Here is a 16,858-nt window from a genome sequence, read left to right as displayed (position 1 = left end):
CACCATGTGCATTGAAAACAAGCAGTGTTAATTGTATACCCTGTTCTTTGCTTACTTTAATCCTGCTAGAAACAAATCAATACCTAAATATTCCATGCTGAACTTGCAAAATGATGGCAAATTATCATGCCTCCAAGTCAGAATGGAGGATTTGCTTTAATCATGAACTGCATCTGGAAATAACAGTATTCGAGTGCAATATTCAGGGCTATAACAGGCTTTTAAGCCACCCCACCCTTTTTCATCCTAGGCAGTCTTTGTCTATTCATGATTACTTGTCATTTGTCATTCATTATATGTATTTACCCCGGTAATGGCTTTAGAAAATTCAGCGGCTCAATTTTAGTGCCTCAATTTCTACAGCCAAAGTATAACAGCACTAAACAGGGAGTCTGTAAAAGTGCTTTTGTCTAAAGACGGAGAACAAAAAGATGACACGAGGGCTGGTATACGGTTCCCCTTGATTTGAGCCAGCTGTGAACCCATGTGCCGTTTGGGGTCTGTCTAAGGTTTTGTCCTCTGCTTAAATTTACTTTGTCACCACATACACATACAGACACACCATTACATGGTAATTTGGCAGTAAATATACATTTTAATGGTTTTGTTTACATTTAAAATGGAATCTACCATTTGTGTTCAATCAGTAGATGAATGCAGTGCAGTGTTTAGAGCCCTTTTAAGACAAATGTAAAGATAAAAGGGCAGGTGTTGCCTTGTTTTTATCTACCCAGGCCATATTACTGATCTTTAAATATGTGCTTCCTGGTTTTAATGTGTAGTAATAATGGACCCAAGCTCAAGTTTCCATGTCATAAATAATGGTAAAGGTACAAACACTGGCTGGCTAGTAAGAAAAAAAAAAAAAAATTAAACTATACGCTTTTCCCTGCACTAATATGTGTATATATGTATTTGCCAGTTTCTACAGAAGTTCCAGGCATATTTTTTGCAATTTGCTATATTTTGTTCGCTATGAGGTTTTGAATCAAGAGTCCAAGTGTTGTTGTTTTGTGTGTGTGTGTGTGTGTGTGTTTTTTGTTTAGTTTTTGTTTTGTTTTGTTGGCTCATAATAAAATAAAGGTATATGCTTGCACATATTTCCGTTGCGAGTTTCTACAGAAGCACCAGGGATATTTGTTGCAATTTGCCATATTTTGGTTACTGTACAAGGTTTTAAATCAAGAGTTCAATTACTGTTTTGTTTTATTTTGATTCATTTTGGATTCTTTTTTTCAAACAACTGTAATGTTCAGATGAAAATCAAACCTCAGCCTTTTTTAATTTTTTATTTTTTTTTAATGTAATGCCATTTAATGTAATGCTCATTTTGGATTTCATAAGAGATACACATTCCAAAAAAGTTGGGACAGGTTTCAATAAGTGGCCAGAAAAGTTAAATATACATATAAGGAACAGCTGGAGGACCAATTTGCAACGTATTAGGTCAATTGGCAACATGATTGGGTATAAAAAGAGCCTCTCAAAGTGGCAGTGTCTCTCAAAAGTCAAGATGGGCAGAGGATCACCAATTCCCCCTATGCTGCGGCAAAAAATAGTGGAGCAATATCAGAATGGAGTTTCTCAGAGAAAAATTGCAAAGAGTTTGAAGTTATCATCATCTACAGTGCATAATATAATCCAAAGATTCAGAGAATCTGTAACAATCTCTGTGCGTAAGGGTCAAGGCCGGAAAGTCATACTGGATACCTGTGATCTTTGGGCCTTTAGATGACACTGCATCACATACAGGAATGCTACTGTAAAGGAAGTCACAACATGGGCTCAGGAATACTTCCAGAAAACATTGTTGGTGAACACAATCCATCATGCCATCCGCCGTTGCTGGCTAAAATGCTATAGGTCAAAAAAGAAGCCATATCTAAACATGATCCAGAAGCACAAGCGTTTTCTCTGGGCCAAGGCTCTTTTAAAATGGACTGTGGCAAAGTAGAAAACTGTTCTGTGGTAAGACGAATCAAAATGTAAAGTTCTTTTTGAAAAACTGGGACGCCATGTCATCCAGACTAAAAAGGACGAGGACAACCCTATTTGTTATCAGCGCTCAGTTCAGAAACCTGCATCTCTGATGGTATGGGGTTGAATGAGTGCATGTGGCATGGGCAGCTTAAACATCTGGAAAGGCACCATCAATGCTGAAAGGTATATGCAAGTTCTAGAACAACATATGCTCACATCCAGATGTCGTCTCTTTCAAGGAAGACCTTGCATTTTCCAACATGACAATTCCATACCACATACTGCATCAATTACAACATATTGGCTGTGTAGAAGAAGGATCCGGGTACTGATATGGCAAGCCAGAAAACATTTTGCGCATCATAAAGAGGAAGATGCGACAAAGAAGACCTAAGACAGTTGAGCAACTAGAAGCCTGTATTAGACAATAATGGGACAACATTCCTATTACTAAACTTGAGCAACTTGTCTCCTCAGTCCCCAGACATTTGCAGACTGTTATAAAAAGAAGAGGGGATGCCACACAGTGGTAAACATGGCCTTGTCCCAACTTTTTTGTTTTCCACATAGTGACATAGATATGTGGGGGTGTGGCAGAGTTTCAACTTTGATCAAGAATATCTCTTTGGATTTGAGACTGCAGTCTTTGGAACTTTAAAGATCTTCATTATGCACCAAGAGCTTGTAACACTCCAAAGAAAAAGGAAAAATTGAAATCGCATCATATGACCCCTTTAAGGTTTCACTCTACATCTATTTGCAGTTTAAATGAATACTACTAGATGGGTTCTTGGCCAGTCTTTAGAGCTTTACTTTATTGTATAGTTTGAAAAGAATGAAATATACACTAAGATCAAGCCTGTCTGGATTGCACTTTATCCATTAAATCAGTTAAGCAGGAGTATTTTGACAGAGTTGTAAATCACTGCAGACAGAGCAGTTGGGATTGCCAGGGATGTGTCTCTCTGATATGACAGAGATTGTGTAAACAGACTGAGGAGCCGTCAAACAAGGGCCTCAGGCAACATGTAAGCATTTTCTCAAAGGTAAATTTAAAAAGAAACTGAACTATTTGTTAAAAGTCTGATATGTTTAAACATTAACTTATTACCTTTTCTGTTAAAGTTCAGAAGTAACATCTAAATCTACCTCTTGTAATTCCGCTGATGAGATGGGAAGGTTTCAGGCACTTTCTCATGAAAAGTCGCCTCAAACACACCCAGCAGTGTGGGGAAGCTGGCCAGGAGAAGAGAAAAACATTCGGTAAATGGATCCAATGTGAATGAGGTAAGTGACAGTTTGATGTTATGTGAAGGGATTCGACTAGCAGGTGCTTTGGATGCTTTTTTAAAACAGACACTTGCACTTTTGTGATTTGTAAAAAAAAAATGTCATGAGCCAAGAACAGCGAGGTAACAAGAGGCAAATGATTGACTAAATGAATTAGCAAAATGACTTTTCATGTCGCCTCACAATAAACCTCTCAACACATTATCACAAATCAACAAGTCAGACCACCGATCACTACTGACCCTTGCATAAGCGCCCCAGATTAATTCAGACCACTGTCACTGAAATAGCCATGGTGGAGCAATTTCAAAGTCTGTGATTGTGTGATGTGGCCAAAACTCTAACCACAAAGCACTGCAGCAGATCCCTCCAAACATTACCTGGCTTTTCCACTCGAGTGGTTTATAAGCTAAAACGGGCAATATCCCTCAGTTAACAAACAATTGTGTTTTGCACGTCTTGATGTCTGGGTGATAAATGTGAGAGATGTGAACATTCGAAATAAGCACCATGCAGAGTTTGTTTGGATTCCTCGCAGGAAAAAAACGCAGACGGCAATGGAAAAATGCTGTTGACAACCGGTAAGAGATGTGAATCAGCCAATATAAACACATGTGAGCAGATTTCTTTTATTAGTGAATATGTGTTGGTTTGATATGTTTGATAAGGGATTTGTTTAGAACTTTGTGGAAAGTCATTTGAATGTTATTTCCAGGAATGACAGTGACATTGCAATGCGTTCAAAGCATCTTAACTCTGTTTTCCTGTGGTTTATACAAAAGCTTCGAGACAGTCGAGCAATTTCACAAGAGCTCGGCTCGGCCCTGCCATCTCTATTTCGTCTCTGACATGTTGGCTACATATGCTCCCCTGATAGATCATTCTAATCAGTGTTAGCATTGTGCAGACCGTAAACATTTCCAGCGTGAGATTAATCTTTCAGTGTGTTTTGTATCTTGCTGTAGTTTGCTGGCGGCAACGTTAGACTGACGAATCTTTTCGGTTTTTCATAGTATCCTGTTTATGATGGTTGCGCTTTGAAATCAAAATTGGTGTGACAATCTATCTAAAAATCTATATTAAGTCTATATTATTTATTTATTTTCCCTGTCAGCAGAAGGCCTGGATTGAATTCTTCTGATTAAAGCTGTTTGTGCAGAGCTGGTGGGAATTTTTATTTTTTTGTGATATTAGTCCAGAAACTATGACTTTTACTACTCCAAATTGCTTCAGAGGGACTGTGTTTGCAATTGACTTACAGGCAATTGCTTCGGATAAATGTCTGCTAAATTATACATTTTAATTTCCGCTTCATTTTATTTAGCAAAATCAAAGATGTTGTACTGAAAGTACTTTGCTCGGCGCCCGTTACCTTCTTTCTAGCATACATCAATCTGACATGAAGTAAACATTGTAAACATGACCTCATTGTGCAAAATGTAGTGTATCAACTGCCATTGAAGTCATAATCCGAATCAGATATCGCATAGTAAAAGAATGACCCCGCCCCCACAGCATTTTATGTCGCTTTAACATATTCACCGCAAACAAATAAATCCAACAGAACGACAGTTTTGAATTTAAAAGGAAATAACTGTGGTCACTCAGACATCGTGAATCAACTGCATGCTGAAAATCTGAAAGTCTTGTTTGCACGATGGGTTCCGCTCCACCCAGATACAAACGTTCTGGTTTCTCTGCTGATCCCAAAAACATTTAGTCGTCTTGGTTGTAAACACTTCATTAAGTGTTTACCAAATCGTGGACGTACGTTTATTAGCTTAGATACAGTCATAGTTGTTTTGAAGGCTGTTTTTAGCCCGTTTAGGTGCATGTAGAGCTTTTCAGTGAAAACGTCAGTTATAAGGCCAACTTGGAAAGCTGTTTGTTCCTTTGGGGGTTTCTAAATGGTTTTTTAGCATAACTTTTAATTTATGAGGAAAATAAGGTCTGTGGTTAACATTACTTGAAGAGATTGTAATAAATTACACATATTTTCATACCACATATGCACCACAAATCTGAATACTGCAATCATTTTTGCTTTAAAAATGTACATAAGGTCTACAACTACCACAACTGCAGGCTAGGTTTTACCTATTTCGAACATGCTATTTTTAACATTTTCGAACTTTACATTTGAAGGACACTACTACACAATCCAAAAGTTTGGGGTCAGTAAGATTTTGTGATTATTATTTTTATTTGTTTACACTTTTATTCAACAAGACATGAGCTGACGGTCACAGTAAAAACATCTTAAATGTATTAAATGATTTCTATATCAATGCTGCATTTAAAGTGTCTTTTCAAAAATATGTATCATGGTTTCCACAACCTGATCCGTTAATAATATCAATCACACGAAAAAATATTTCTTGCGCATCGAATCAGTATATAAGAATGATTTCTGAAATATCACTGAAGATTGGAGTAATGATGCTGAAAATTCAGCTATGTCATCACAGAATAAATTATATTTACAGTATATTTAAATAGAAAGTTATTTGACATTTTAATAATATTTCACAATTTAAATGTTTTTCTTGTATTTGGATCAAATAAATGTAGCTTGAATCAGTGATCATTGCATGTCGCCACTAAAGAAACATATTGTTAAAGGAGTAAAACTGTCTGAAACTTGTTTACTGTCCCTTTAATAGCCAGATGTCTCTCGCCATGTGCTACCGAAGGAAGAGGATCTACAGTATATCTTTATTTTCTTTCCCATCCAGCACACATGAAAATTTGCAGGTTTTTTGGACTCGAGGGTGTATGAGACAAATTTTTCTTCATTTTTCAGCCTAACTCGCTGCCAAGCCTGTCTTCTCCCTAAACTCCTTTCATATAAATAAACTATATAGTATATTTTTTCAGGAAAACTTCATCTCCTGTCTAATGTATTTTTGTATCTCGATTTTGGCATGGCCTTGCAATCCCATGAGCTCTTAAACATTATCACTTGATATACCATGTAGACTGTAATACGCGTCGCTTCTGCTCGATGGATGAACTTTCAGGTCATTGTCAAGGTTTATTTGCACTCTCTTTCAGCTAATTAAAAAATATGAAATATTTCTGTTTATGTATAGATGTATGTTTTAAATAAAACAACATTAAAAATGCTGCACAACGCTTTTTTTTAAAGAGGGTTGACACAAATATAAAACTTTATGTATCTTGCAAAGTGCTTTAGGATGTTATCTATTCTAAAAAAAAAAGTATTATTAAGAATAAGATTATTGTTATTTTGAAGGAGCATAGAATGTATAGCTGCAATATACTTAAATGGAACAAACTAATTATATTATTTGTCAATTTATTGTTTAAACAAGATGAATGGAACTTACCATGAAACAAATAAGTTTTTTTTTCTTGCCACATATTATATGGGAGCTCATCCAAGTAGACTGCAGTTGCCTTTGAGGCTAAAAGTGATTTTCCTGATGGATGCATTGATAAAAATATTTGGAAAGGTGTTTTGCGCCATAATGAAACTATTGAGTGGGTTCTGCACAGTACAAGGTCCTTAGGAGTACTTTGCCTTTATCTGTGTCAAAAGGATTTATATGCAAACAGACAGTGATTTGTTCTTTTGTTGTCTCGTAGGATTGATGGGGCCAGAAAGTGATCCAAGGTCATGGCTCCAGCTCTGCAGCAGATGAAAGTAAAATGTCCTCCAGGGCGTTCAACATGCTTCTCTTAGACAACCACCAGATGGGAGGAATCGTTCAGTTACATGACCTGACGTTAAATCTGTTGTCTTGGCCTTCTCTCGCTCACTCTCACCCAGACCACATCGCAAACCTGTAAGAATGATGGATTTCTCAAGATCAATTTTTTTCCTACACCTTTTTTCTCCTTATATATTTTGCATGTGTGTTTATTTTTGTTGTCAGAACTGTATATTATATAATATGGATTGTGTGGCGTGATTTATAAATCAGATGGTGTGCTAAATTATTTTCACAGGCAATAACAAATAAACATGGTACTGAAAAAGATAGATAGATAGATAGATAGATAGATAGATAGATAGATAGATAGATAGATAGATAGATAGATAGATAGATAGATAGATAGATAGATAGATAGATAGATAGATAGATAGATAGATAGATTCATTCTACATTTAAATTCGGCTAGAGTGGGGGAAAACAAAGGACTGTGCAATTTTTTCTGTGAAACGAAAGTTAAAACTGTTCAGAAAAGTTAACATTGTTTTAGAAAAAACTGATAACTTTGAACAAATATTAAAGTTGTACCAAGGGGCGTGTTTTGTGGGGTAATTTGAAAAACTATTAGCTCATGCTAACTGGCTAGCTAACTAGCTACCTGATGCTGACTTGAGTAAAAGTATTGGAGTATCTGATTTTAGCGGTATTTAAGCATTTTACTTATACTAAATATAGGCTCAAAGATGCACAAGTCAAAGAGACATGCCAATCAATAACTGTTACATTGTGGAGAAGCTGAGAAAACAGGCAGAGGCAAGGATCTTTGTGCAGACATGACATAGAAAAGCTACAAACAATAAGCCAAAACCACAGGGAACAAGGAACATATCAATGGGCAAATAGACAACCATTACATTCAACAACTCACAAAGAATTAAACAAACACTAGGGCTGTACTGTATACAGGAGGCTAACAAGCTAAGCTAAGATAGGATAAGATACAAACTGACTAAAAGCACCAAGATAGAAAGGAAGTAACATAAATGTCCAAGATAAGGCACAATAAAACAAAACCAGAAAGAGCTGATTTGTGTGGAATTTTTATGTGGCAATCTATATTTTCTAAAAACCAAAATAAAAAGGAAAACCTCAAAACTACAAAAACAAAAAACAATATCCTTCAAAAAGGTCACTTCGGTGTGATGGATAAATAAAATAATGTTAAATAAAATTAAAACGTCAAAGCCTTCTCACTGGATGTGCTGGTTTCGGCTTCATCGGCAGCTGCAGACTTGTCCTCATCTCATTTATAAAACACCTGTGATACACAACTACTGGCTAAGAAACTCAAGTTCACGCCTTGTTGTGAGTAAGGGGAAAATGCACAAGATATAGTACTACTTTCAGAGCCCTGCAGTTGGCAATATCACATCTTAATAAACTGCTGCAGAATAGGTGGAATGCAAAATGTAATGTGTAACTGCATCACTCTTTACTCCACTACATTTGAAACAAGTTCAAATACTCATTCAAAAATGTAGTGAAGTAGAGAGCTAAAGTTGCTCATATCTGTGTTACTCAGTACAAAGTTCCCGAAAAGATACTTAAGTACAGTAATTAGTTACATATACTCAAGTACTTTACACCTCTGTTCAGAACAGAATATCTAGAGTAATTGCCCATTGCTTTTTACTTTTTACCCCACTGACCATGTTTGAAAAATAATAATAATCATAATTGTCATTCTGAAAATATAGTAATATATTAGCCTATGTTTTTCTTAAATAACTAGTGCTCCTTATCTACAGGACACACTGTTTATATCATATATAACTGTGATGTTCTACAAAACAACAAGCTTTAAAACATTTATTTACTTACTGTTAAAAATTAGATCATACTGTAACAGTGAAATCTGTTTTCTAAGGTACATCACCAGTATAAGCCTCGTGGTGAATAATTCTACTTCAATCTTGTAAACGTTGTCCATAGTTAGAATAAAAAAATTATCTTGACTTTATATTGTGATTATTTTGGGGGGCTTAGGGGGTATTTGTGTGGGGGCGGGGGTTGTTTCCCCCCACTCTATCCAAAATGTTTAACTACACATATATTCAGTTCCGTCTGAAGAAGACTGGTGGCACCAAAGTCTTGAGCGAATCACGTCACAGTGTTTTGGCCCGCTGTCGCCGCCGCTCGGTGAGGTGGCGCTATTACACCGCTGCTACACGTGCTTCATTAATATTCATGAGAGAGTGGGAAGGGCTGGTGTCGAGTTTCACTCCAGGAGGTTGAGAGCGTGTGTTGGAAGTGTGGATTCTAGAGTTGGATGCTGTTGTCGATGCTGACGGACCGATTTCATCCTGTCTGCTGCGCTCAGTTTGGAGGACAGAGCCCTTTTGAATTGGCGCTTCGTATTTTGAGCTTGACAACAACGGGGAAAATACAGAAAACTGGAAATCTACTAGTGGAAGTTGCTGTGGTACGCGAAAGATAACTTGTAGGAAGATGGATATAATCTAAAAGGGATTTTTTTCTGAAACGGCATTTTATTTTTGGCTGGTTTTACTGACTTTACGTTGGCACAGACCGGATCGCTATCACTGAAAAGCAAGAACAGATGAGTGTAAGTGTTTAATTAAAAAGTGCGTCAGTGGTGTTAAACTAAGTTACTACTTTATACTCCATCATACCAAGACGCGGCAAACTACAACGCTTCCATCGCAGTCAACGCGCGCGCTTATGGCAAGCTGTTTTAACATGTATTCCTTAAAACGGACGTGTCTATTTTGATGTTAGTAGTCTTATATTTGGTTTAGTAATGCATCAGTTCTCAATTCCAGTCCTCGCGCCCCTCAGCTCTGTATATTTTGCATGTCTCTCTTTGTTAACATTCCTGATTTAGATAATCAGCTCGTTAGAAGAGAGCTCCGTGCATTAACTGAGTTCCCATTGACATGGTGTCTACACAGTGCTCATTGCTCCATACTCCTTTTCAAATCTGATGCAGTTTACCTCACTTCGGAACATTCATTCAGAGATTTGCACTGCACAACGACTTCACACATGGACAAGTACATCATATTCCTTGGTAAACAAATACAATTCACATCTCACACAAACACACTTCAATGCACTTTGAATGGAACATTTTCTTTCGCTTTGAACTGGAATCATGGTGGAATACCCTGTGATGTCCACTTTGCAGGGCACTTAAGTTTGAATAGAACAAACTTCTGAAGCAATAAGAGAAACATACAAAATGTCCAAAGCAAGGGGTCGCGAGGTCTGGAATTGAGAACCGTAGTAATGAATACTTTATTAAGGCTAACTTGGATCTCTTGGATATTTGTACTCCTTTATAATTGTTACATATGAATCATACAATTGCAGTTTTAAATAAAGCAATTGTAATAATGAGATTTAAAAAAATATGTAGTAAAAATTGGGATAGACTTTACTGTGTGAAAAATTTGGTACTTACAGTATATAGAAGTGTATAACCTAGATAGTTAGAATGGATAAGTAAAGAAACAAGACCTGGTAATCCTTAATGGTAAAACTGAAATGGGGAAACATGAAATATTGCAATACATTATAAATTCTAATATTTACTAAGTTATTTTTTCACTACTTGGCTACTTATTAGTCATTAAACACTAGTAACATAGTAACAGATGCTAGTTAGTTTTTAGGAATAAATGTTAAGCCAGCCTGCCATAGTATTTTGCCGAAAGACTTGGTGGACTAGAATGGAAGTATAATGTCAGATTGTATCACTGTGCATGCAGGGTTGCTTTAATATACAGAAAATACATTTAGAATGTTTTATTTCTGTAAACACTGAAATCACTGCACTTATTGATCACTTATCTAGCTAAGAAGCCCCCAGCCATGCACTATGTAATGTTTCATGTGCAATCCAAAGCTGAGATGAAGCCATTGAGATATCGGAAAGTTGTGATTCAAACTTGGGTGCATTGTTTCTTAGTCACAGTTTAATTTAATGGATTTAATGCATCAAGTCAGTTGACTGCCTCTGTAGTTTACTGCAGTTTATGTGCACTCTAGAGTGTGATATGAACTGATTTATGATGGTTATTGTAAACATTCTGAAGTGGAAGTGCATGCATCGTTGTTTGTTTCTGGTGAATGTGGTAGAAATGGATGTTAGGCAACTCAAAAAAAAAAAAAAATGTTTACTGAAATGAATCCGACCTACACCATGCTGTTTGTAATAAATCAATGCAATTAATCAGACAGTGTCAAAATGCAGCTGATATTGAAATCAATACTAAATTTGAAGTTAGGAGCTATTGTATTTCCTAACCATGACTCACAAGACACATTAGAAGTCTATTGGTTCAGAGATATGCTTGCAACTGCTGCAGTTTGACCACTGAGCTCCAGTTATTTGTATATTCTGCACTGCTGTTTTTAATCTAGCCTGGTATTGGTGTAACCGTTGTGCAGGCCACAAAAGCCTCCCCAACGATTCTTTTCATTGAGGGGGTGATGTGTATTGCTTAACTTTTAGTTCTTTGCTTTTGAAAATGAATCTGAGAAAACATAATATACCAGCTGTGGCAGCCTGTAAAAACTTTGAGAGGTGCAGTATAACTTTGAGACATCCAGTAGGTTATCTAATAAACCCTACAAAATTATTGTATCTGATTTCAAATCCAACAAATAAAAGCATTGTATCTGCTATGCAACATTTCCAATTAAATTGCAGTTTTAATGTATTTATTAATGTCACCCACAGCCTGACCTTTCTTGGTTGGTGTATCTCAGATGATATTTTTGGCAACATGTTGCACCTCAGAGGAAATCAGTTGCAGAATAACAGGGGCAGATGTGCAGTGATCATTTATTTAACTTTCTTGACACGCCAGAGCATATAGATTTTCTCTCCTTGCAAGACATTCCTCTTGAATTGGTTCATCAGTGGAATTCTTTTGTTAGACGTAGAGAAGTGCTGTGCTTTTGTGCTGGTGACTGGCTGGGGTTCATCTAGACCACATTCCAAATCTTCCTCTGAGGATGACAATAATTAATATTCTCCAAGATAATAAGGTTGTTTTCACTCATTCGGCTCAGTTGACTTCCATTTGTCTGGTTCGTTGGTTGCCATAGTGCGATACCACAGTGATTTAGCTACTGTTTGCGTCACTCTTGTTGAACTTAGAGTCTATTAGAATATAAAGTACCGCCCATCATCACTCGTTTGCTAAGCACCACATGTTCGCACTCGGTGTTGGGATGGATCCATAAGATTAGTGAGTCACATCCCGAGTTAATTCAAGTTCCAGTTTGTTCAGATGAAGTCATAAGCTTGAAAATTAACCGTGTTCCTCACGCAAATAAGCAGACTGCGCTGGGTCGTTTATATTATAATGGTGTTTAAATAAGAACAACATGTTTGATTCGACAGCCACAACGAAATATTGAGAATCTAATAAATCAAGATAAAACTAGGAGGCGGCTGCATGCTAGACAGGAAGTGTAGTTGATTCTGGTGTGAGCCGAGCCGAAGAAAGGTTTAGAACTTGAACCATTTTTTATTAGTTACTGGACTGAGTGAGATTCATAAAGTTTGCAATGAAAATAGCCGCAGAATTGATGTCTGACCCTCAGACAGAGCAGAACCAGATTGAACGCCAAAAGGCTTTTAAGAAATTCCAAAGATTATGTCACCAGACTCACGTCCCAGTGGACTATCGGTTAATTTCTCAGCTCCATCCCTGACCTCGGATTGTCTCGGGTTAAAAGAGAGCCAGTCGGATGTTAGGAGGAAAAAAAAACGGGGTCGTTGCGGAGTCATCCACTCACAACTTTACATCACTCTTGATCTCATCCTTTTGGCTTAGGCAAGGATTCTCTTATGATCAGACAGTTCCAGTACCTCTGCTGTGGTGTAGTTAAACTCATCCTCACAGGTCTCTGGTGGAGCACTAAAGCCGTGCGCAGTTGCAGCATCTGGTCTCCAGAGTGGTGTACAGAGTGGACGGCAGAGATTGCATGCCAGAAAGCTGTTGGCCCTGCATCTGCGTTTCTCATTAGGTTCTGAAGGGAGGTTTGTCTGTGCACATGTCTTGTAAAGCCATGTAGGGTCAGTGTGACCTCCTCCTTGTATTTACAGAAAAGGTGTAGGTTCGTATCCCCCATGAACTGTCACCTTTGTGCCTTTGGGCTATGCCCGCAAAAAATTGAGAAGTTATACATGTGTGTTGCCCCTTGTGTGTTCATTAAGTATGGATTTGAATGTTAATAGTTTCTTATATATATATATATATATATATATATATATATATATATATATATATATATATATATATATATTGTATATATATTGTATATATATGATATTATTATATATATATATTAGTTATTTATTGTCTTTCTTATCACATAATTTTATTACATTTAAAGGTTTTTATAAATGTATTCATTTTTCTTTTTAAAATTAGTTTAGGTTTAGGGTTTGGGTGAGGGGTTGTGCTTTATGGTTAGGTTTAGGTTTCACTGGTTTCCCTAAGGAGAATCAAGTTACACTCATTACAGATGTCATTATCATTATCCCATTTATGTTTCTGTACTAGGGTCAAGTGATTGTTTCAAAATGTTACTTAAAAAGACAATGATGGTTGTCATGTTTTCTGCACTGATTTAGGGGTTATAAAATTGCACAACTCAACTGTAATATATTTTTAGTTATAATGGCTTTTCATTATTGCCTAGACAGTTTCAGTGCATTATCATTGAATGTTCCTTGACATCTGGAATTTTAAAAAAAAAATGTTTCTTCTTCTTGATTGTGCAGATTTGGCCCCAGAATCTGTTCTCACCTTGTATTCTGTAGATGTCAATAAAAAAAAAAACAAAGATTTGGCTTTAGATAGTACATGAACATAACATAGATAACTGTCAAAGTAGCATTTGTTATAAGCGTAACTTGAATCTCCTGAGGGACAGAGGAAGACAAAATACTGCAGCTATGGCTTGTACGTCTCAGTCTGATATGGATTTGTTTGACTGAGGGGGCAACCACTCAAATATACGGTTCTCCATTTGGCAACAGGCATACCGGACACGATACCTCTCTTTGAAACAATCTGTAAATGGGATGGTACAGTCTGTGTTCAGTTAAAACTACACACGGTGAATTTCATAAACTCTGTACTGAATTCGTCCACTCGTTGCCGCCAGATGTTTCCAATTACACACCGTAACCGAAGCTGTATCAGCTGGTGTCATGTTCAAAGGACCCAGCAGCACGTGTGGTTCTTTGTTTTGTTCAGCACGCAGACCTCCTTCCACAAACATTTCCACAAACACACTCAGCAGGTTGGAGGGTGTGGGAAAAAGATGGTCCCCTGAAGCCAGAATACCTTAAATGCTGGCCAAACCAAGGTTGATAGAGCCTTCTTTTTTTTCCCATGGCACAAATGTATCTAATTTAGATTAGCAGTGCACATACATATCTGAGAACCGCAGATGGTTTTCATCTACCATGACTTATACTGGACTACTGTATTGAGAACTCGGGTAAAGGGATGGTGGCACACAATGGATTTAATGAAGCCTAGAATCCTTTATTGCTGGTTTATTATGAGTATGGATGGAAATTAAAAATAATTTTGATGGTTTGATTTGTCTGGTTTACATACACTGGCTATTGGCTTTTTAGTTTTTAGAGCTGAAATGGATGCATATGTGTGGTCATTTTCTTTTTAAATACCACTACAAAAAAACAACAACTACAATTCATTTGAACAACCAGTTAGGAACTAGGCCTACATTGATTTAAGTCTCACAGTTAGTTGTAAGTTGCACGTGTTTGATTCATTAAAAAGAACTGGTTTATAGTCATTATGAGTCATTTGCTCAAGAACTGGACCGCAGTAGTGAGAAGAATCAACTCATTAGTTTCATTTATTTTTGAATCAGGCTACATTGTTTAGTTGTTCTTTTTTTATTAATTCATTTGGGTCGGTTCTGGTATTTTATTATTTTTTATTTTTATTTAATGGAACTGCTTCTGAATAAGAATTGGTACTTAGTTTCCAACTGTAGTTATAAGGCTCAGTGTGCGGTTGGTGTTTGCAGATATTCAGGATACTATATTATTGTAGATAAGTGCTTCAACATGAAGCCTCTTTTGCCAAGTCTCACTGTATTGGAATTGATCACATTTGGCCAGGTTTGTTGCTTTCCTGGATTTCTTTCCGTTATCTTGTAAAAGCAAGAGATTTTAGGAAAACAATCCTAGTGTGACAGCATGTTTGCTTGAGATCAAATGATAGTCATCGTGAAGTTAATTTGGCCCACCACAAAACATCATTTACAATGGAAATATTTGGGTTGCCCAATGTTGAGATTGATGGTGTTACTTTATGGATGCTTAGGGTTTCTTTTTAAGGTCTTCTTGGCTTTCAGGGTCTTTTCTCACTCATCATTTACACTGAAGGGGCCAATATATTGTCTTTACCTCATCCGCCCTCTCAATCTAACCGAAATGAACTTTAGAAAAAACATAATTCCTTAAAGCCATGTTTGCAGTCATTACAGTCTTCCAGCGAGAGTGTTGTTTGAGGTGTCGTGAGCGACGTGGACGTCTTCCACTGGTTGGGAAAGCGTTTTGGACGTCGAGTGATAGATGATCAGCGTTGGTCTGGCCAGCTGTGGTTGTTTTCATCCCCAGCGTCTTGGCCAGAGTGGTTTCAGTGTTTAACAGAGCAGTTACTTTGGGATTGTTTAGCTCCAGATTTCTGCTCTGTCAGATCTTTGGAACCGTTGTGTGGAATGGAGGTTCTGGCTAATGGAGGAAGGCAGCAACACTTGCTCAGAAATATTAGTGGTCTACATACCCACAAATCTGCTATCTTCTCCTTTTCGTAATGGAAGATTATAAAAAGGTGCTTGGTATTAGCAGGTGTGAACAGCTTGGAGACCATTATTAAATGTTATTGAGGGCATACTTTAAATGAAATAGGCTAGACCTGTTTTCATTTCATCTGTGTCAGACTTTGTCAAGGGATAGACTGTGCATTGCACACCAAGAGTTTTCTTTTTTTTTTTTTTCTTCAAGTGGGCCTTTCTCTATAATTAAACCAAAAGCCCTGTCATATTAAGTAGTCTGGGTTAAACACATGACCCAGAGTATTGGAAAGATGCCCAAAGATGGAAAGTCAGTATAACACTTGTTTCAACATGCTCTTATAAAATTAGCAATACAAGATATATGGCCAACGTCTTGACCTGGTTTGAATGGTAAGAACTCCGCTTTATAAATATATGGTTTATGAATAATATGGTATAGTTGTTTGCTACCCTTTTATATTTAGCTGGAATCCAAGAGTATTTCTCTTCATGCCATGTAGTTTAACAAGGCATTAAATGCAAGAAAAAGAAACTTATCTTGGACAAAATAGCAGTTGTCTAGGTTCGTTTGCCATGGTACATGTCCAGCCCTTTGGAGGTTGGTTCCAGTCGTTAGTAAAAGTGGCAGTGCCCATTGAACACATCTGTGTAACTTTGTTTCAGCCTTTGACAAAGTCTGGGACATTGCCTCAATGTCTGGAGAACCAATTATAATACTTTTGTTCACAGTCAAAATTTTATCTTAAAACCTTATTGAACAGTTTAAGAAGGCTTATAGTGTGTTTACAATAAAATAAAATGTATTATATAATTTTATATAAATGGACTTTAAATTGTGTGTGTGTGTGTGTATACACACACTATGGGCGTCATGTATTTGGAAGCTTTACTTTCGAGAAGAAGTGTTCGGTACACATAATCTACGTTGGAGGTATTATGTGTGGGTGTGTGTGCCTGTACTTTCTTAAACATATGAGAGTGTTCCTTCTTGTGTGTGTGTGTTTCTCAGTCCCTGTGATGCTGACAGA

General features: G+C 37.0%; 1 protein-coding gene across 1 annotated transcript in view; it reads left to right on the top strand.

Moving 5' to 3' along the window:
• The first annotated feature begins 9,002 nt into the window (after positions 1-9,002).
• The window catches only part of LOC113114796 (protocadherin-16-like), a 99,515-nt gene continuing 91,659 nt past the window's right edge, over positions 9,003-16,858 (top strand). Inside the window, exon 1 of the mRNA XM_026281824.1 lies at positions 9,003-9,573. The gene's annotated coding sequence lies outside the window, so the exon portion shown is untranslated. The remainder of the gene's footprint in view (positions 9,574-16,858) is intronic.

This window comes from Carassius auratus, chromosome 15, assembly GCF_003368295.1.
Source record: "Carassius auratus strain Wakin chromosome 15, ASM336829v1, whole genome shotgun sequence".
NCBI lineage: Eukaryota > Metazoa > Chordata > Actinopteri > Cypriniformes > Cyprinidae > Carassius > Carassius auratus.
The sequence above is the reverse complement of the archived record's forward strand: the minus strand, read 5'-3'. Positions and strand labels throughout refer to the sequence as shown.